The sequence below is a fragment of the Ceratotherium simum genome, chromosome 35 (genome assembly GCF_057802395.1).
Source record: "Ceratotherium simum simum isolate JZ-2026a chromosome 35, ASM5780239v1, whole genome shotgun sequence".
In the NCBI taxonomy this organism is placed as follows: Eukaryota; Metazoa; Chordata; class Mammalia; order Perissodactyla; family Rhinocerotidae; genus Ceratotherium; species Ceratotherium simum.
Window position 1 is genome coordinate 17,093,314 of NC_141934.1, and position 22,716 is coordinate 17,116,029.

A 22,716-nucleotide genomic window follows, 5' to 3' on the forward strand; every position below is an offset into this window, starting at 1 on the left:
GTTTAAAATTGCAGCTTGACCCTATACCCCTTGCATTCCTGATTCTCATCTTGGTCTACGTTTTTTCTTTTTCCAAAGTGCCCAGCATTCTTTTAAAACACTAATTTACTTTATCATGTTTATTGTTTTTTTTTGTTTTTGTTTTTGTTTTTAAAGATTTTATTTATTTATTTTTTCCCCCCAAAGCCCCAGTAGATAGTTGTATGTCATAGCTGCACATCCTTCTAGTTGCTGTATGTGGGACTGGGCCTCAGGATGGACGGAGAAGTGGTGCCTCGGTGCGCGCCCGGGATCCGAACCCGGGCCACCAGCATCGGAGCACGCGCACTTAACCACCAAGCCACGGGGCCGGCCATGTTTATGGTTAATTGTCTATTTCTCTCCGCTAAAATTTAAGCTTCACAGGATAGGGAGCTTGGTGTTGTTTCTCTCAGTGCCTAGGACTTTTTCTTTCCCCAAGTGCTTAGACTAGCATATAGTAAGCACTAAAAAAATATTTGTTAAGTGAATTATGAATTAAGTTGAAACTGCAACTTGAGTCAGCCTGTCTAAATCTATATTTTTAAAATCACACTGTCCAGCTGAAGAGCAGAAGAGATGAATCACTTCTGTATGGAGCAAAAGATCAAGAGACTTAGTTTCCAGTTGAGAAAACAAATATGTTCAAGCCAGCCCTGATGGCTAGTGGTTAAAGTTTGGTGCTCTCACTGCTTCAGCAGCCTGGGTTCGTTTCCTGGTCACAGAACCACACCACCCGTTTGTCAGTTGCCATGCTGTGGCAGTGGCTCACATGGAAGAACTAGAAGGACTTACAACTAGGATATACAAACCATTAACTGTGGCTTTGGGGAGAAAAAAAGAGTAAGCTTGGCAACAGATGTTAGCTTAGGGCAAATCTTTCTCTGCAAAAAAAATAAATAACAATTAAAAAAAATATGTTCACAGTAAACTGTTAATATAATACCAAGTATAGATGATATATGTTATAATAAGAGTACAAATAAAGTGCTGTGGTAACTTTGAATTTTAACTGTCAAAAGTAAGGAAAAGTGAAATTTAACTGGGTCTTAACGGAGCAGTAAGATTTTGACTTCTAAAGTGGAAAGATATTCCAAGCTAAGTAAAAGACAAAAGCAGTACCCAGAGACTGTGAAAGTATCCAGCCCATTCAAGGAATAACTAGTAAGCTGGTAAATTTGGATTGGAACCATATCTTAGCAGCCTTGAGTACCTTTCTATGGAGTTTGGATGTCTCCAAAAAAGATTTTTGAATAGCAAAGTGGTACTATTAGAGCTCTCTGTGTTAGGAAATGACATTTCAGGCCATGTGTGGGAGAGATTGGAAGCAAGAAGATTTAGGAGGTGACTGAATTTACTATAGGTATCATTCTTTGTTTATGTGGCCCATCTCTCCTTCTACATTTTAAATGCCTTAAGGGTAAAACTTGACTATGTATTGCATACATTCTTCTGGATACTACAGTTCAGTTCCTTTTACACTTGCTCTACCCTTCAATTTTTTTTTTTTATAATTTTATTTATTTATTTTTCCCTGAAAGCCCCAGTAGATAGTTGTATGTCATAGTTGCACATCCTTCTAGTTGCTGTATGTGGGACGTGGCCTCAGCATGGCCGGAGAAGCGGTGCGTCGGTGCACGCCCGGGATCCGAACCCGGGCCACCAGCATCGGAGTGCATGCACTTAACTGCTAAGCCACCAGGCCGGCCCTACCCTTCAATTGTTAATTTAAGAACTTGGAGATACCCCAAGTCAGTTGTTATAGGACTCTCTACTTTTTAAAAAGCAATTTAATATTGATTTTCTGTGTTTACTTGTATATTAGATAGAATAGCTATAGATTCATATACTTTTGAAAAGGGCAGTTCTTATGAGAGAATTGCTAAAACAGTGTAAGGCAACTTTCAACAGGAGTAAAACTGCTCTAACATGTATTCTCTCAGCATGTATGGATGCTTACCTTATCTGCCAGTGGCAAAGCAAAATTAAAAATGACTAAGAATGCTGAGTTATCCTTTCAACATTAGAAATTAGGCAAGAGTTTCAGGTTTTAAATGCTAACTTTCTAGGGTATAAAGGCATCTCTGAAAGTCCCAGTACAGGATTACCTCAGAAGATTTTAGAATACTTAGGCTTCCCTTGTCTTGAATTGACACACTACTTTTCACTGGACAGAAATTCTCAATGATGACATTGCTTTTTTTAAAAAAGCACAAGGTGAAAAGAACATTTTAGATGGGGGGCTTGACCTTCTGGTTTGGCCTTGGGTAAAGCAAATCAAAATGATTAAGTGGGTAATATTCAGGAATATTGCAGGCTAGATGGAATCCTTTATAATTTATCAAGTAATTAATTTCTGAAATCTTTTATACAGTGATTTAAGTGAAAACTATACCACAGTGGTTAAGAGACTGGGCTTGAGGTTAGACAGTCTAGATTTGAATCCCGGCTCTACCCTACACTAGCTGTATGAAGTTGGGCCTCAGATTTTTATCGGTAAAATGAGATCAATAATAGTAACTCTTTCATAGTGTGTATTGAGGATTAAACGAGGTAATGTACAGTGCCTGGCACATAGTCAGCATTGAAAAAATATTAGTGTGGTGATGATGTTGTTGATTACATTAAACTAGGCCCTACTAGTGAAAGTAGCTCTTTTTTCTATCTTTATTGCCTGTAATAGTCTAAAATAAATGTTGTTGATTTTATCTTTTATATTTGTTCTAAGGTCAGTTCATTTATCAAAGGCAACAATGAATGAATATTTCAAAAAAATCCTAATAAAAAACTGAAGTCCTATAAACCAATATAAGCGATATTTTGGACTTGCTGACTGAAGGCAGGCCTAAGTAATGCATTCTAAACTACTTAATGCAAGGATACCATGTATGGTGACTGTCCAAGTGGAAAAAACATTGTATAGCAGGGTTAAGTTTTTATTTAATATGTAATATAGATTTTATTTCACATTTTTAAAACTAATACATGTAGACTCGGACTCCAAAGGGGTTTCTAGATGTTTAAATGTCCAAATGCCAGTTCTTTAAATCATCCATTAAAATAAATAGGTTCTTGTACAAGTAAGTTGAGAGTGCTGATAATTCTGAAATTATTGACATTTGGGTACCATGTAGTTCAATAAAATAATAAATTTCCAAAATAAAGGTCAAGTTCACTTTAAGTAAAGCAACCTATAGAACACACAAGAGTCATAGTTAGTTGCTTAACAAAAATATTTACTGTACTATTCCCTAAAATCATAAATGCCTTAATACATTTGGTATATGAATTAGTATAATTCAACAGCACTTTTGGCCACATGCAGTATACCAGCCAGTATGTTAGGTACCAGTAACATAAATATGATCCCTGCCCTCTAGCAGTTTATGGTCCTAATGGGGACCCATTTACCTAAGACAACCCAAATCCTGTGTTTATACCACGTACAGAGGAAATGTCTACAGCACCCTTCTGCAGGAACATAAAGGAAAAAACCCACCCCAGCTTAGGGGAGAGTCAGGAAAGTTTCCCTGAAGTGCAACTATCTAAGCAGATTCTCAAACAAATTCTAGTTATCTAGACAGGAGAAGAAAGGGGTTGCCAACAGGTGCTTCTTGATATCCCAGGGAGGTTGTTTGAGACAGCTGGGACATCCAGTGTGAGGCCCCGGAGTTACTAAGGACAGGGTTGAAGAGCAGACGAGGAGCAGATCAGAGGATTTCATTTGCCATCTACAAGAAGCTTGGATTTTATATCCTGTACATAATGGGATTAAAGAGTTTTAAGCTGGAGAGTAGCATGGTCAGATTTACTTTCAGATTGATAATGCTGGCAGTAGTATAGAGGATGGATTCCATTCATAAACAGCTTTAAAGAGTTTTTTAAATCAGGTGGTATGGGGCTGGCCCGTGGCATAGTGGTTAAGTTCACACTTTCCGCTTCAGCAGCCTGGAGTCCGCAGGTTCAGATCCCGGGCACAGACCTACGCACTGCTTATCAAGCCATGTTGTGGTGGTGTTCCATATGCAAAGTAGAGGAAGATTGGCACAGCTGTTGGCTAGGGACCATCTTCCTCAAGCAAAAAGGGGAGATTGGAGACAGATGTTAGTTCAGGGCCAATCTTCCTCACCAAAAAAAACAAAAACAAAAACAACCAGGTGGTATATAGAGAGCTAATAGTGTTCATTCAGTTTCTAAATTTCAAATTAATCATTCAAGGATGAAGAGATTGTTTTAAATACCTGAACAATAAAGTACTTGTAACCACTTATATCTTTGGAACTTATACATTTGAGGTTCATATTCAGAGGCAGTATTGTTGAAAGATCAACAAAATGTAAAAAGTCTTTGGAAACAAATTTTAGGTCAAGATTTTACACTCAGTCAAGTATGTGTACTTTACTTTGTTTGTGTGTGTTTTGTAGGTTATTGGGTGGATACTAATGAAATAATTGTAAACTTTTTCTTCTAGTTCAAAGAATAATATTTCTGTCCAATTCTTTGAATTATCAAGATATATTTTTGAAAGGAAAAGGATTATCAAAGGATCAGTTTTTCTAGCTACCTGAAAAAGAATACATTTTGACTACTAATTTAGTAAACATTTGAAAATTGTCCAAATTTTAGTCCAAAAGTTCCTTAAGCCTATCTTAGGGCCAGCCCAATGGCATAGTGGTTAAGTTCGTGTGCTCTACTTCAGTGGCCCAGGGTTTGCAGGTTCGGATCCTGGGCACGGACCTATGCACTGCTTATCAAGCCATGCTGTGGCAGGTGTCCCACATATAAAGTAGAGGAAGATGGGCATGGATGTTAGCCCAGGGCCAGTCTTCCTCAGCAAAGAGAGGAGGATTGGCAACAGATGTTAGCTCAGGACTAATCTTCCTCACCAAAAAAAAAAAAAGGAAAAAGGAGGCTATCTTAGTGTGCTCAGGCTACTATAACAAAATACCACAGACTGGGTGGCTTAAACAACAGAAATGTATTTTCTCACAGTTCTGGAGGCTGTGAAGTCCAAGCTCAAGGTGTCAACTGATTAAGTTTCTGGTGAGGGCTCTCTTCCTGGCTTGTAGAATGCCTGCCTTCCAGAGTTGTGGAAAGGCTCATATGGCCCTTCCTCCTTGCATGTGTGAGGTGGGGCAAGGGGAGAGATATCTTTTCTCTCTTCCCCTTTTTATAGAAACACTAATCCTATTGAATTAGGGCCCCACCCTTATGACCTCATTTAGCCTGAATTACCTCCCAAAGGCCCTATCTCCAAGTATAGTCACCTTGGGGGTTAAAGTTTCAAAATCTGAATTTTGGGGGGACGCAATTCAGTTCATAGTGGAGACCAAGTACACCTTTTTCCAAAGAAGTAAATATAATTTCAGGTATATACAATTTAATTTTGAAGATTTTGAGTTCCTAAATCTGATTGTGCTTAAGGAAAGCTTTTATTTTCAGGGCAACAAAGTGGAGACAGGAGAGAAACAGTCCCAAACAGCAAAAAAATAACTTGCTAATAGCTGTGACATTTTAGAGAAATTGCATGCCAGATAATCCTTCATTAGCTGTAAGAAGGTTTATTTTCAAAGCTCTTATTTCTGTGTGTTCTATTATCTCCAGTGCCTGGCATTGTAATCCTGTAGCAGGGAGTCAAAAGTTATAAATACAGGGCTCTCACAGTGCCTTCATGTGTTTGGTGATCAGTGGCAGGTAACATTTGCAGAGGCTAAAGGTGTTTATGTCTTGGGTTTTTCTTTTATTTGACTTTGGAACAATTAGAGTGAAGATTGCTGGGAATTTTAGTTGTATTGAACTCGGCATTTTTTGTGTCTGTGAATCTAAATAACAGATTTTAAAACCAAGCAACATACCAAAATCTTAGAGTTTTAGAGTTGAAATGGAACTTAGAAATTGTCTCAACTAGCCCCAAGACCGGGAAAAGTCAGTTGGTTTGTTTTATTACTGTATTGCACATATTTTCTTTTTTTAAAATACATTTCCAAAGACAGGGAACTTTTTTTTTATGTATAATTGACATGAAGCAAAAGCCAGAGTGATATAAAAATCTAAATTTTATTTCTGATAGTATTCTTTTGACTATTCATCTCAATTTATTAGACTTAGGAAAGTCATTTTAACCCTTTGATTATGTATAAAATGGAGTGAATGCTTAATTATAGAAATATAGTATTGTACTTAGCACTTACCTAGCATTCACTGAGAATTCGACTTTGGAATATTTCCCCAAGGTTTTATTCTGAGCCTTCTCTTCTCTCTGCTTTCTTTGCTTGAGTTACCATAATTCCTTTTTGAGTTTATCTACCTTATCCAAATAATTCCAGATCTGAATCTCTAGCTCCGTCATTTCCCCTGAACTCCAACCTCCATTTCTTTTTACTTGCTGTATCTACCTGGATGCCCATCTAGTGCTTAAAAGTCAGTTTGGCTAGAAAACACTCGTCGTCTTTCTACCATTAAACTTGTTTCTTCTACTAAATTCTCTATTTTTGTTCATAGAACAATTATCTTCCCTGTCACTTGTTCTTAGAGTCCTAGAACTAACTTTGACTCCCATGCCTTTGCCAGGCTATACATCCAGTCAATTGCTGCCTCTACGCTGTATTATTCTTGCATCTAGAGGCATGGTATCTTTCTGCTTTCACTTTTATTGCCAACGTTCTAGAATAAAACTATCATTCTTGCTTGTTTGCTAATCCTAACCTGACCTCCCTGCTCTAGTCTCCTATTCCAATTCAATCTTTTAAAATATTTTTAATTTTTTTCATTGCAAAGTAATATATTATCAGTATAGAAAATACAGACGGGTAAAAACAAAACAGAAAATGCCTATATTCCCAATACGCAAAGATAATCACTGTTAACATTTTGGTCTGTAGTCTTCTAATTCTTTTCTATGATGTGTGCATAATGTTTTTTAAAGAAAGTGTTTCCAGTCCAGCCTGTATATTACTGCCAGATAACTAGAGTATTATTCTTGAAGCTGTATCCTAATTTAAAATGTTTTCATCATTTACAGAAAGAAGCTTAAAATCCTTCGCATGATATTCAAGCTCCTTGACAATCTAGACCCAGTAGACTCTTCCAGCTTTGTTTCCAAAAGGTCCTGTCCCAAATCTGCAGAACAACCACCTAAGTTACTTGCCTTTTCCTAACATGCTGCAGCCTCCAATCATTTGCTCACACCACTTCCTATAAAAATTCTACCTGTGCTTTACAGAGCAGTCCAAATGCCATCTCTTCCATGAAGCCGTCAATCACCTGTCCATCTCCATTCCCTACTTTTTGGAGAGTTAGAAGTTCTCTCTTCCTCTTTTGAACTTCCATAGTACTTGCAATACTCACTGGTTCTTGATAATTAGTTTCTGGTGAACACATATCTGTATTATGTATTTTTCAAAACGTAGCATGATGTCTTTTTTATTTTTTTTATTTTTTCCCCCAAAGCCCCAGCAGATAGTTGTATGTCATAGCTGCACATCCTTCTAGTTGCTGTATGTGGGACGCGGCCTCAGCATGGCCGGAGAAGCGGTGCGTCCGTGCGCGTCCGGGATCTGAACCCAGGCCGCCAGCAGCGGAGCGTGCGCACTTAACCGCTAAGCCACGGGGCCGGCCCTGTAGCATGATGTCTTAAGCGTAGTGGGTATCCAGTAAATGTTGAATGAATGAGTAGTTGAACACTGCTTCAGGGACACTATATCTCTTATTAAACTCATGAGAAAAGTAAGATTTTTGTGGATATAGAAGAACCTTAAACAAATAGAACTTACTCAGGTTAGAGGAAATTGATTAAGGAGACAGAATTAGAAACGGGAACACTGCAAATCCAAGTTTGTCATTTATCCTCTGAGCTGTGATGCGGCTCTTGCTCATTAATGAGTAGATACTTACAGTGTGGGTTGCCCATTGCTTGAGCATTATCCTCTTTTGGATTGGAAGGAGGCAGTGTTCCTCCTTCTGCTATGGATGTGGAAGAAGTAGATATTCCTTTCTCAGTTGCCTGGAAGCTGGCATGTGGACCTGTGACTTTGGTCAGTCAGATGCTCCCACCCAGGGCTTTGAATCTTGAGAGCTCAGGGCACAACAGAGATGATTTATAGCGGTCGTGAAGGTGTTAAGAGCCCTTCTCACAGAAGCAGGTGGCAGTGGCATCAGCAGATAGTTACCGTGGCATGATCTTGATTGTGCCTTTGCCCTTCTAGGGGCCTGCCCATTCTCTGAGCTTTCTGGTCCATTCTGTGACTTAGCCTATTCTGATGTGTGTTTTCCAACACCACCAAGCAATTAACTCAATTCTGACACTATCTATCTGGAGATAACGTCAGATCCCACAGATTTAGGGCTCAGTCCCACAAGATTGCACCCCACACCCCCCAACTTCAGGCGCCTATCACAAGTCCAAGTTGTTACTCATGCTTCTGACTGACCAGCTACAAATTGGAGGTTCCCACAACCCCCTCCTCAAGTTTGATTAGTTTGCTAGAGTGGCTCACAGAACTCAGAGAAACATTTACTTACGTTTACCAGTTTATTATGAAGAATATTATAAAGGATATAGATAAACAGCCAGATGAAGAGGTATATAGGGCAAGGTATTATTTAATCCGCACAACATTCTAATAATTTCTATTACAAGTGGTTGTAGAAGCTTGATAGAAAACAGAACGGAGTAAACTATGCAGATAGGAAGGAACTCTTTGGAATGCCTCACCAATACTCGTTTATACTGGTTATCTCGAAGAGAGATGGTTTGAATGCCCAGATTTCTGTAGATCAAGGAATATGTTAGAAAACATTCAGTGTTTGTTTTTTACTAACCTCTCATTTATGAATGTTGGCAACAAACCACACAAGTATTAGAAATATCTGAGACTTTGTCATCAATTACCAATAGAAATCATAGATATTTTATAACACATTATAGTTACAGAAATCTCAAAATATTGTTTATGTTCATCGCTCTTTGCAATTATTATAGTTAGGCTCCCTACTAGCTCTCATTACTAAATGAATTAATAAAGAAGCATATATATTACTATATCACAAATTTGTTTTCTAATATTTTGATAACATTGTTTCAGTATAATTGGTTTCCTTTGTAATTCTAAATGGTTAATTTTTTTCATTTAAAACATTATTCGGAGAAGGTGTCCATAAGCTTCACCGAACTGCCACAGAGATCAATGTCACAAAAAAGGTTAAGAATTCCTTTTATAGACAGACTTTTCTTTTCTTTCCTTTAGACTAGCTCAGTGACTCCCACACTTAACTGTGCATGAGAATTACTTTAAAGGGTTTTACAAACAACATGATGTATACTAGGATTTTTCAAGATAATTCAAACTACATGCAGTTTTGGCCTTAAATGTCCACCTTTGTACCCAACCACCTTGGGTAAGATATGACTCCAATCTAGAGTGTTTTCAAGTAGATCCACAGACTCCTGGGAATTTAAGACATGAAAAGAGGTCTAAAAGTTATCTATGAGATTTTTTAAATGTTAAGTTTTCATTTTGATCATTATCTTATAAAAAAATAATGCATAGTAGATCATCTGGATGACTACCTAATTACCAAGCTCTTCTGTGGCTTGCTGTTATTTCAGGGCCTGAGTTTGTGTTTACCATGGCCCCAATGCCAAGTGATACCACTCTAATTGTCTCAGAGTAATAAGAAAAGTATAGAAGTGGAAGTGGAATTAATGCATAGGTGTTAGACTCTCACCTTGTGAAGGCCAGATGATGTCAAGCCAGGCTGTATAAATGAAGTTTCCCCAGGAGTGTGGGTAGAGAGAAGTGGTGGGAGAGTTAATCATCACATGATGAGTAAGCATGCCATACTTAAAAACCTGAAACATGGTAGATAGGTCCATATTTGTTTTGGGAATTATTGTATCAACAAAATAATAGCATCTGTTGTATTAAATCAGTGTTATTAACTTTGATTTGAGGAGGGGTTGTGAATTCGTTTTACATAAATTGTATAAAAGCTATAAGTTTATTCAGTTTTATAAATAGGCAGTTTCATCTTTCAATAGCTCAGGTCACAAACTTTTGAGTCATCCTTGACTCTTCTCTTTCTTTCATATTCAATCAAAGCAGCAAAGCCCATTGGCTATTCCTTCTCAATTATTTCAGAATTCAACCACTTCTCACTACCTCCACCATCACCACCACCTTGGTACTGGCTATCGTTTCTTGTCTGGACTTTTGTGATGGCTTCTTCCAGATTTCCCTGATTTTAACCTTGCTCCCATACAATTTGTTTTCCACAGAGTAGTCAGAGTGATCCTTTTAAATATATAAGTCATTTTTCTCCCAAAATGCCTCAGTGGCTTCCCATCTTACTTATAATAAATTCTGAAGCTTTAATTGTGTTATGTAAGGCCCTGTCTCTTCTCCTACCACACTCCCCATTGCTCTCTCTGTTCTAGCCACACTGGCCTGGCTTTTTCTGAGACACAACTTCTTGCCAGTTATCTTCAGGGCTTCTCCTTCACTTCTTTTAAACTTCAGGTCTCTGCTCAACTATTAACCTATCAGAGAGATCTATCTTGACCACTGATCCTGCTTTATTTAGTTTTTCTTTATAATATTTATTAGTACTTGACATATCAATATTTATGTGACTCTCTCCACTAGGATGTAAGCTCTATAAGAGGAGGGAAAAACCTAAAGCCTTGTTCAGTACTGAACATATTTTTGTTGTTAGTGCCATGGAGTCAATTCTGACTCCTAGCGACCCTGTGTAGAGTAGAGCAGAACCCTGCCTGGTGTTTTTGCGCCATCCTCTCACCTTCCAACGCTGTATCAGACAATGCTCTGCTGCTATTCACAGGGTTTTCGTGGCCAGTTTTTTCAAAAGTAGGTGTCCAGGTCCTTCTTCCTAGTCTGTCTTAGTCTAGTCTGGAAGCTCTGCTGAAACCTGTCCACCATGGGTGACCCTGCTGGCATTTGAAATGCCGGTGGCACAGCTTTTCAGCATCAAAGCAACACGCAGTCACCACAGTATGACAAACGCCCAATGGGTGTTGTGGTTCCCTGACCGGGAAATGAAGCTAGGTACAGCAGTGAGAGCACCACATTTTAACCACCAGACCACCAGGGCTGGGCACATATTAGGCATTAAATAAATATGTGCTGAATGAATGAATATATGAATAAATGAATGAAGTGAATGACTAAAAATAATTTAAGAAAATGTTAGGGTTCTGTGAGAATTTTTTAATAAGGAATCTGAATGTTAATCAAGTTGAGAAACCCTGTTTAAAGAGTACATTATCAAGGGGTTAATCTCCAAAATATATAAAGAACTCATGCATCTCAACAACAAAAAAACTAACAACCCAATTAAAAAATGGGCAAAAGACCTGAACAGACATTTCTCCAAAGAAGATAGACAGATGGCCAACAGGCACATGAAAAGATGTTCAACATCATTAACTATCAGGGAAATGCAAATCAAAACTACAATGAGATATCACCTCACACCTGTCAGAATGGCTATAATTAACAAGACAGGAAACAACACGTGTTGGAGAGGATGTGGAGAGAAGGGAACTCTCATACACTGCTGGTGGGAGTTCAAACTGCTGCAGCCACTATGGAAAACAGTATGGAGATTCCTCAAAAAATCAAGGATAGAACTACCATGTGATCCAGCTATTCCACTGCTGGGTATTTATCCAAAGAACATGAAAACACCAATGCGTAAAGATACATGTACCCCTGTGTTCATTGCAGCATTATACACAATAGCCAAGACTTGGAAGCAACCTAAGTGCCCATCAAGGGACGAATGGATAAAGAAGATGTGGTATATATACACAATGGAATACTACTCAGCCATAAGAAACGATGAAATCCAGCCATTTGTGACAACATGGATGGACATTGAGGGTATTATGCAAAGTGAAATGAGTCAGAGGGAGAAAAATACCGTATGATTTCCCTCATTAAGTAGTAGATAATAACAACAATAAACAAACACATAGAGACAGAGATTGGATTGGTGCTTACCAGAGGGGAAGGGGGGAGGGAGGAGGACAAAAGGGATAATTCGACACATGTGTGTGGTGATGGGTTGTAATTAGTATTTGGGTGGTGAACATGATGTAATCTATGCAGAAACAGAAGTATAATGACGTACACCTGAAATTTATACAATGTTACAAACCAATGTTACTGCAATAAACAAAAAATAAAAAAGAGTACGTTATCATTGTGTATTACAGTTATTTAAAGTTTTCATACCATTCATATGATTAAGTTATGCAAAATGAAGACTTCGAAAGCCTCGTCAAATCTATTAGAATAGTTTGGAATTTATGTAGACGTATCAGCATCATATTTGTACTGGTCTAAATTTTATGACCCATGTAAAGTACTATTTTTCCCGAAATGGTGCATAATTGACTTCAAGTTGCTAGCCGCATATCAAAGTATCGGGCAGGACAAAAATTTTCTGTGTTAAATGTAAGAAATCCAAAGGAGCTTATCCTTTCCCATTTGTCTCTCAACTTAAACATCTTTTTTTTTAAGGAAGAGAGAAAATAATACTCTTTCAGAAACCAAAATAATTGATGTTTTTACACTTTAGCATACATAGTCTTAAAGGGTGACTGGAAGAGTCATCTTCATATAGTTTAATGTCAGTTGACCCAGAAGTAGTCTAAAGGTTATCATTATTATAATAATCAATAAACCCCAGCCACTTCTGCATTATTTGCTAAGTAGAAATTAGAAGATTATTAAGGTCCCTTTCCAGTTCTCAAATGCTGTGATATATGATCACAATGGTCTATACGATCATGCAGCATAAAAAGCAACTATCATCTTTTTTCATTTTCAAAGTGAAAGTACCATAAAAACGGTTTCTTACCTCAGAATAACAGTTAAATATTAGTGACAGACAGTAGGAACTAACCAAAACAGTTTTCTGTTTCTTTCTTTAAAGATAGTTTTCTTTAGAACAGATTAGTGGTTACCAGAGGGGCAGGGGGTTGGCAGGTGGGCAAAAGGGGTAAAGAGGCACATATATATGGTGACAGATGAAAATTAGACTATTGGTCGTGAGCACGATGCACTCTGTACAGAAACTGATAGATAATAATGTACACCTGAAATTTCACCACCTTATAAACCATTATGACCTCAGAAGAATAAAATTAAAAGATCAAAGTTAGGAAATTAATACTGATGCAATACTACTAGCTCATCAATAAACTGTATTCAAATTCTGTTAAAAAAAAATAAAGCATATAATGTTAAAAAAGATAGTTTTCTTTAAGTCTGTACGAGATGTTTTATTATAGAAATAGAGGAGGGAAAACACTAGACTCGTCCTGACTTTGAAAAACTCCCATCACCTGTTTATACTTGACTTTTCACGGCTATAAAATGAAGATTTTACCTGCCTCTGTCTACCCTCTGGGAGCAAGATAATGAATGAAATAATAGGAATTTACGCAGGCTAATTGACTGAAGCTTAAGTTTCAGAGCCCCTTATTTACACCAGCCCCTTCTAAGGCCCTATACCTATTTTTATGTGGTAATTTTGAAAAATTTTTTCTTAAAGAGATCCCCAAATTTGTTTACTTCAGTCTTCATACGACCTGAATCCATCACTATATATTCAAGTGTTATGAGAAACATTATTTCTCTTTGGAGAAATAGTGACAGAGAAGTAACAATCTTATATTTAAATTAAACTTTTCTTGATTACTCTCCAAAATATAGCAAAATAGGAAAACTTTTTGGTGTTTTGAAGTCTGACTTAGGTAGCTTGATTCAGAAGAAAGTTTCCTGGAATGGGAAATTAGAGGACCTGAATTTTAATTTGGGAGAATGCTAATACATAGGTATGATTTCACATTTAACTTCTGAGATTGACTTTTAAAAAAAAAAGGAGTCTGATCTTTAAAAGTCTTTCCAATATAAAACATTCTTATTCTTACTTCCTTTCTTAATACTGAAACATTGTGGGTTTTTCAAACTAGTTGGCTCCAGGTTTATTGTTGAAGAAATGTGATTATAGCAGTGAAAGGCAACTAAGACCTTCTGTGAATCATCATTCTTAAAAGTTTCTGAGAAAAGGGAAAGTATGAAAAATATTTATGTTTCTACTCTCTATCAAGTGTTCTTTCTTATGTTAAGTTAGAATGTCTGAAAAATAATTTACTTGATTATCATTGTTGGAAGATTTCCATTTCTTAGAATAAATAGTGAAGAAAATTATTTCAGTTGCACATCTCTGACGAAATCTACTGTAAGCAAGCTTGATTGTTCAGTTGGCCCAAGGGCCTAAGACCTGAAATACTACATTCTTGGCACAGTTCTAAGTTCTCACTATAAATGTAATACCTGAGGTTGCAGGAGGTCATGGAAGAGGGAAAAAATAATTTTATGTGTATCATTTCATCTTCAATTCAGTGTTAATTCTTAAAGTGCTGTCCTCTTGGAAACAAAAATGTCCTTGTTCATGTTTTAAGGGAAGGATGAATTAAAGATCATTTTTACTGTAAGATTGGGATGGAAAAGGGAAGGAGATTTCAGCGGATTTTTATACAATATCTGCTGTATAAAGATGCCACAAGGCCCAGCAATTCCACTCCTAGGTATATAATCATGAGAGATGAAAATGTATGTCCACACAAAAACTTATACTATATTATAACAACATTATTCATAATAGCCAAAAAGTGGAAACAACTCAAATGTCATCAGCTGATAAATGGATAAACAGAATGTGATATATCTATACAATAGAATATTATTCAGTAATAAAAAGAAATACTGATTGATGCTACAACATGGACGAACCTTGAAAACATGATGCTAGGGAAAGAAGCCAGTCACGAAAGACCACATATTATATGATTCTGTTCATATGAAATGTCGAGAACAGGGAAATCTGTAGAGATGGACTGTAGATTAGTGGTTGCTTAGGACTGGAGGGATGGGGTGGGTGATAGCTGAAGGATATGGGACTTCTTTTTGTGGTGATGAAAATGTTCTAAAATTGACTGTAGTGATGCTTGCACATATCTGTGAATATACTAAAAACTGTTGAATTGTATCCAAGTGATTCCATTGAGTCTAGTTAGACTACAAGTGTATCTGTACGAATTGTATCCAGCTGGATCCATTGAATCCAGTTAGAGTACAAATATATCTGTATTTAAAACTGAGGCAGAGGGCCAGCCCCGTGGCTTGGTGGTTGAGTGAGCGCGCTCCGCTGCTGGCGACCCGGGTTCGGATCCCGGGCTCACACCGACGCGCCGCTTCTCCGGCCATGCTGAGGCCGCGTCCCACATACAGCAACTGGAAGGATGTGCAGCTATGACACACAACTATCTACTGGGGCTTTGGGGGGAAAAAATAAATAAATAAAATCTTTAAAAAAAAAAAAAACTGAGGCAGAGGGAGAAAATGGTAGGTCTTATAGTAGAGGTGACATTTAGCTGGACTGTGAGAGTAGTTGGGGTTTGGCTATTCTAGGCAGAGGGAACAGCATAAGCAAAGACAAAGGTATGAAAATGTAACTGTATAGTAATTCATTTTTTCCTGATTATAGAGTTTAAGAATTTAGGTTAGGATAGTGGTGTGAGGCCAGCTTTGGATGTAGGTTAAGTAAAGTTATTCTTTATACTGTAGGCGGTAGGGAGACATTGAAGGATTTTGAGCAGAGATGTGATATTAACTGAACTGTGCTTCAGGAAGATGATTATGGTAATAGTGTTTTTAAGATGAATTCCAGAAAACATAGACTGGAGGCTGAAAGAGCAGAAACAGAGGAAAGAGATAATGAATGCTAACAGAAACAGAAACTGAAGAACAGATGAAAAGAAATATTTGAAGCAGAATTGTGAATTAATTGAATGTTAGGCACAAGGGAAAGGGAAGAGTCAAAATTAATTTGAAAATATGGGACTGGGGCTTAGAATGGAGGTCAGGGCTGTCTAGTAACATAGTGTTACTGAAACTATTAAATGGACAAAATTTAGGGTAGCAGCTGGCATCGCACAAAGGGCTTTGGGGAAATAGATTTGAGGAACACACTCATTTAGAGATCAGAGAGAAAAAGAGGAACTGCGGGAGGAATGTTTTGGAAGAACAGCAGAAGACAGTTTCATGGAATCTCAGAGACGTTTATAAAGAAAGGGAGGTAGTTAAGTGGAAGAAAACTGAGAACATCCTTTAGGTGTAATGGATAAACTTCGGGAGTATGGTTTTCAACCTCAATAGCATGTGCAGTATTCTAGCAGGGGGAAAAAAATGATAAAACTGGGAAAGTGCAGTTCCTAGAAGTCTTAGAGAGTTAATTTTAGAACATTTATAGAGCTATGCAACCGAAGATGGCAAGAGTACACATTTTAAGAAAATTATGTAAAAACAAATATGTATTTAGAGAGAAGAAAAATATTAAGCATGCATGTCCACAGCATGAGAAAACTATTTTCTAGGAGTGAACATCTCCTGCATTTGAAATTAGTCAGGACATGAGGATATTAATAAACGCCTTATTTAAAACTACTCTCTTAGAAATTTCACAACTAGTATTATATAATGTCATAAGAAATATTTTAGTTCATTGAAGATATAATCAGCCTAGACTAGTGTGGTAGACATGCAGACATTGTAGTTATTGATTGGTTGATGGTTAGGTAAAATGTGATGCTGAATTCAGGCAAGTTTTAGCTACCAATTAATATAAAGCATTCCACAGCCAGAGAATCAGAGAGATTAACAAAATAATGAAAAAGATTAGTTTACAAAAATAGACATGAGAGGAGATTGGGATATCTTCAACAGGAAAAATGTGAAAATGGAGGTCGATACCTTTTTTCTAGTTTCTCTCCCACCTCCCTTGTAAGACTTTCATCTCCAAAGCTAGTCAAGCATCGAACAATTATTTCAATATACATATTATAAGTTTGAAATTGATATATTCTTTGACCCAATAATTCTACTTCTAAAAATCCATTCCAAAGAAAGCCCTATAAATGTAGATGGATAATATGCACAAAGATCTTCCAAAACACAATAATTTTTAATAATTCAATAAGGGATTGAATACAACCTTGGTTTCAAATTGTGGAGAAACCGGTGTTAATGAGTTGTGGCTCTTCCATAAGACATACGTTGAGTAGTCATTAAAATGATCTTTGTGAACAGTGTTTGATAATATGGCAAAATACTTAGACTACAGAATTAGTTAAAAGAGATGGACTATGGAATTATATATATAATGTGATCTCAGCTGTATAACAAAATAAATATGAGCATGAAGAAATAAATATGCACATGGAGAAAAGTATGTTAGATTGTTAATGGAGTTTGTCCTGGGTAGGATTATGGATTTTTCTTCACAATAGTATATATTTCTCAGATTTTCTACATTGGGTGTGTACTTCTTTAATAGAAAATAAGGAATAATCATTACCCCCAAAATGTGGAAGATTGGTTATAGGAAAGCCTAGGAAAGGAAAGATAGAAGAGTCAATGTAAATCATCATGCCTATTGGAAAAGTAATTCAAAATATAAGCCTTTCTGACAGACAATCAGTAGCATCACCGTGTGCTGTCAGATTAGTCCTGTCTACTGGTAGCCTCTATTGAGTTTTCCTGGACTCACAACAAACCTGTGGAAGCCTCATATAGGTTCTGAAATCTAATGACACATTTGTTTACCTGGTGTTGCTTCTGAAAGAGTAGCCTGTGTCTTTATTGTGAAAATCTTACCTTTTACATTTGTCATCCATAAACAGATGAAGATAAATTTTTAACTTTGTAATATTGCGTTTGTAAAAATTTAAAACTACTACATTATCAATTATTGCTTCTTTAATTTTGCCCTTATAATTATATATTTTATTCTTCTTTTTCCATAGGTGCACCATAAATACAAAGGACTGAAGTTATAAAAGAGAAAAAAAACATTGCTGCTAAAATGAATCTGAGCAATACAGTATATTTTGTGCCATACACGAAAAGGTATTTTCCATTGATCTGTGACTTCACTTTATCCTATAAAATGGGAACAAATTATATTTTCTGGTTTTTCTATAATGAATTTTAATTATCTTTGTAAGGAAAATAAAAGGAAAAGTAAAATTATTAATAAAGTTGGGATAAAATATTCCATAAAAATTTTTTAGTTTCAAATTGTTTTCTTATACATTTTCATTATTCTCAGTTATAGCTTACAGTATGGAGAATTACTTGATTAAAAGAAACGAGCTTACTTAGAGTTTCTTGATTCCTGTTATCAAATTATTTTCTGGAAATATATATTGCCATTTTTTGTTGTAATCCTTTATAATTAGACTTATTTGAAATATAATTTTTCATATCACTTTTCTTCTAATTACAAAAGTAATAGAGTTTGCAGAAAATACAGATAAGCAAAAACAAAGAAATAAAAAAATACCTGAACTCCCAACACCTACTTCAGATAAAACACAAACCTGCAAAGAAATCCACACTGCAAGTGAAGGAAGCCACGTTGCCCATCTTCACTGTCACGTCTCTCCTGTGCCCTACCTACTTACACCCCAATTCTTCTACTAAGACAAAACAAAACACACAAATGAAAACCGCCTTGTATAAATTCCTGGAAGGGTATATCACTGGGACAGAGAGTGTACCCATTCTGTTCTTCCAGCAGTGTATAAAAATGACTGTTTGCTTAGGCCCTCACCATAAAATTTATCTTTTATTACTTTGTCAATTTGTCATTGGTGAAAATTTGTCATTTGGTAAAATGAGGTGTCTTATTATTTTAGTTTTTACTTCTTTGATTACTAGTGAAATTATGTTTCATGTCATTAATGGTATGACTGCTATTTCTTCTTTTAATTTCCTATTTATGTTCTTTGAGTGTGTAGGTGGGTCTATGTATATGTATGTGTTCACCTCTCTGATATTAAGAATAACTTTTAACTGGCACATATTTTGCTTTATTTGCCTTTCAATTTTGTTTATTGTGTCTTTTTAAAACAACCTTGTTGAGGGGCTGGCCCGGTGGCGCAAGTGGTTAAGTGCGCGCGCTCCGCTGCGGCGGCCCGGGTTTCGCCGGTTCAGATCCTGGGCGTGCCCCGACACACCACTTGGCAAGCCATGCTGTGGCGGTGTCCCATATAAAGTGGAGGAAGATGGGCACGGATGTTAGCCCAGGGCAAGTCTTCCTCAGCAAAAAAAGAGGAGGATTGGCAGATGTTAGCACAGGGCTGATCTCCTCACAAAAAAACAATAAAATAAAATAAAATAAAAAACAACCTTGTGGATGTATAATTGACATAAAACATATATTCTAACATATCCATCACTCCCAAAAGATTCTTCATGCCCCTTTTCAATCCCTCCCTCCACCTCTTCTCACCCCAACCGTATCCCCAGGCAACCACTGATGTGCTTTCTGTCACTTTAGATTAGTTTGCATTTTCTAGAATTTTATATAAATGAAATCATAAAGTATGTACTTTTTTTTTTGTCTGGCTTCCTTCTCTCAGCATAATTATTTTGAGATTCATCCATGTTGTAGCATGTATTAATAGTTCGTTTTATTACTGACTTGCATTCCATTATCTGCGTGCATGACAGATTGTTTATCCATTCATCCGTTGATGGACAGTTGGGTTTTTTCCAGTTTTGGCTATTAAAAATAAAGCTGCTATGAACATTTGTGTACAGGGCTTTATATGCTTTCATTTTTCTTGGGTAAATACCTAGGAGTGGAAATGCTGCATCATATAATAGTTGTAATGTTTAACTTTTTGAGAAACTGCCAACCTGTTTTCCAAAGTGTTTGTACCATTTTACATTCTCACCAGCAGTGTACGAGAGATCCAGTTACTTTGCATCCTTGCCAACATCTGGTATGGTCAGTCTTTTCAATGTTAGTCATTCTAATAGGTATGCGGTAGTATCTCATTGTGCTTTTAATTTGTATCTCCCTAGTAAATAGTGATATTAAGCATCTTTTCTTTTGCATATTTGCCATCCATATATCTTCCTTGGTGAAGTGTCTGTTCTAATCTTTTTTCCATTTTTAAAATTGGGTTGTTCATTTTCTTTTTACGGAGTTTTGAGGATTCTTTATATTTTCTGGATACAAGTCCATTATGAGATATATGTTTTGCAAAGATTTTCTCCCAATCTGTGGCTTGTCTTTTCATTCTCTTAACGAAGTCTTTCAAAAAGGATACATTTTTAATCTTGATTAAGTCTAACTTATCTGTTTTTTCTTTTACGGATTGTGCTTTTTTTTTTTTTTTAAAGATTTTATTTATGTATTTATTTTCCCCCCAAAGCCCCAGTAGATAGTTGTATGTCATAGCTGCACATCCTTCCAGTTGCTGTATGTGGGACGCGTCCTCAGCATGGCTGGAGAAGCGGTGCGTGCCCGGGATCTGAACCCGAGCTGCCAGCAGTGGAGCGCACACGCTTAACCGCTAAGCCACGGGGCCGGCCCTAGGATTGTGCTTTTTTTTAAAATATATCTAAGAAATCTTTGCCTCACCCAAGGTCACAAAGATTTTCTCCCATGTTTTCATCAAGGATTTTTTTAGTTGTAGGTTTTATATTTAGTTCTATAGTCCATTTGGAGTTAACTTGTAATATGGGGTCAGTATGGATCAAAGATCTTTTTTTTTTTTTTTTTTGCATAGATAGATAGATAGATGCAGTTATTCCAGCACCATTTGTTGAAGACTTTCTCCACTGAATTGCCTTTGCACCTTTATCAAAACAGTTGTCCATAAATGTGTGGGTCTATTTCTGGACTTCCTATTCTGTTGCATTGATCTATTTGTCTACACCAGTATCACACTGCCTTCATAACTGTAGCCTTATGATAAATCTTGCAAGTAGGATATGTTAGCCCTCCAACTTTGTCTTCTTTTTCAAAGTTGTTTTGGTTATTCTAGGTCCTTTGCATTTTCATATGAATTTTAGAATCAGCTTCTCAATTTCTATTTCTAAAGAAAATTCAATATTGAGTCTTCTGACCTCTAACCACAGTATATCTCTCCATTGTGTTTTAATTTCTTTCACCATTATTTTGTAGTTTTCAACGTACAGGTGTTACACGTCTTTTGTCAGATTTATCCCTAAATATTTCATATTTTGATGCTATTGTGAGTCATATTTAAAATTTTTCATTTCTGTTTGTTCATGCATAGAAATATAATTAAGTTTTATATATTGATCTTGTATTTTGCAACTTTGATAAAAAGCTTTTTTTGTAGATTCCATTGAATTTTCTGCATAGGTGATTGTGTTGTTTGTCAATAAAAGTCTTCCTTTTTCTTTCACAATCTTGATGCTTTTCATTTCTTTTTTCTTGCCTTCTTGCACTTATAGAACATCCAGCACAATGTTGAATAGAAGTGTTGAGCGCAGACCTCCTTGCCTTGTTCCTGATCTTAGTAGGAAAGCATTTTGTCTTTCACCGTTACATTTGACTGTAGCTATAGATTTTTAATGGATTCCTTTTACCAGGTTGTGGATGTTGCCTTCTATTTCTAGTTGCCTCAGAGTTTTTATCAGGAATGAATTTTGGATTTTGTCAAATGTTTTTTCTGCATCTTTAGAGATGATCATTTGGCTTTTTTTTAGATTGTTGATATGGTGAATTACATTGATTGATTTTTGTGTGTTAAACCAACCTTGCATTCCTGGGATAAACGTCACTTAGTTATGATGTATTATCCATTTTATATATTATTGAATTTTATTTGCTAAAATTTTGTTATGAATTTTTACATCTGTATTCATGAAGAATTTTGGTCTGTTGTTTTCTCTTGTAATGTTTCTGTCTGGCTTTGGATTCAGGGTAATGCAGTCCTCATAGAATGAGTCCTAGGAAGTATTTCTTCTTTTCCATTTTCTAGAAGACATGTATAGAATTAGTGTTGTATCTTCCTTAGATGTTTGGTAGAATTTACTAATGAAGCCATTTGAGCCTGAAGTTTTCTTTGTGGGCAGATTTTAAATTACAAATTCAATTACTTTAATAGATATATAGAGGTATTAGGGTTATCTATTTCTTCTGGAGTAAACTTTGGTGGTTTGAGTCTTTCAAAGAATTTGTCTACTTCATCTAAGTTATGAATTTATTTCCATAATGTTGTTTATAATAGTCCCTGATTATCCTTCCGATGTCTATAGAATCTGTAGTGATATCATCTCTCTCATTCCTGTTATTGGCAATTGTGTCTTCTGACGTTTTTTCTCATCAGTCTGTGGAGAGATTTATAAATTTGATTATGTTTCTCAAAGAATCAGCTTTGCTTTCATTGATTTTTTTTTTCTTTTTCTATTTCATTAATTTCTGCTTTAATCTTTATTATTTCCTTTCTCTGCTTACTTTGGGCTAAATTTGCTCTTTTTTCTAGTGGAAGCTGAGGTCATTGATTTGAGACTTTTCTTCTTTCTTAAAACAAGAGTTTAGTGCTATAGATTTTCCCATGAGTACTGCTTTAGCAGCATCCCATAAATTTTGACATATTGTGCTTTCATTTTAATTAAGATAAAAATATTTTCTAGTTTTTTTTTTCTTTGACCCATGGACTAAATCTGTGTTATTTAGTTTCCGGATATTTGGGGATTTTTCATATATCTATCTGCTATTGACAGAAAATCAGAGGAATGTTTATTACAGCATTTATGGGCCTACCTCTTCCATGAATAAATC

At 36.3% G+C, this 22,716-nt stretch overlaps 1 protein-coding gene across 3 annotated transcripts in view; it reads left to right on the forward strand.

The window, feature by feature from the left end:
* Positions 1-22,716, forward strand: part of TAOK3 (TAO kinase 3) — a 183,404-nt gene that overhangs the window by 65,379 nt on the left and 95,309 nt on the right. For all 3 annotated transcript variants that reach the window (XM_087424137.1, XM_087424136.1, XM_004429929.3), the window contains exon 2: positions 17,912-18,014. The gene's annotated coding sequence lies outside the window, so the exon portion shown is untranslated. The remainder of the gene's footprint in view (positions 1-17,911; positions 18,015-22,716) is intronic.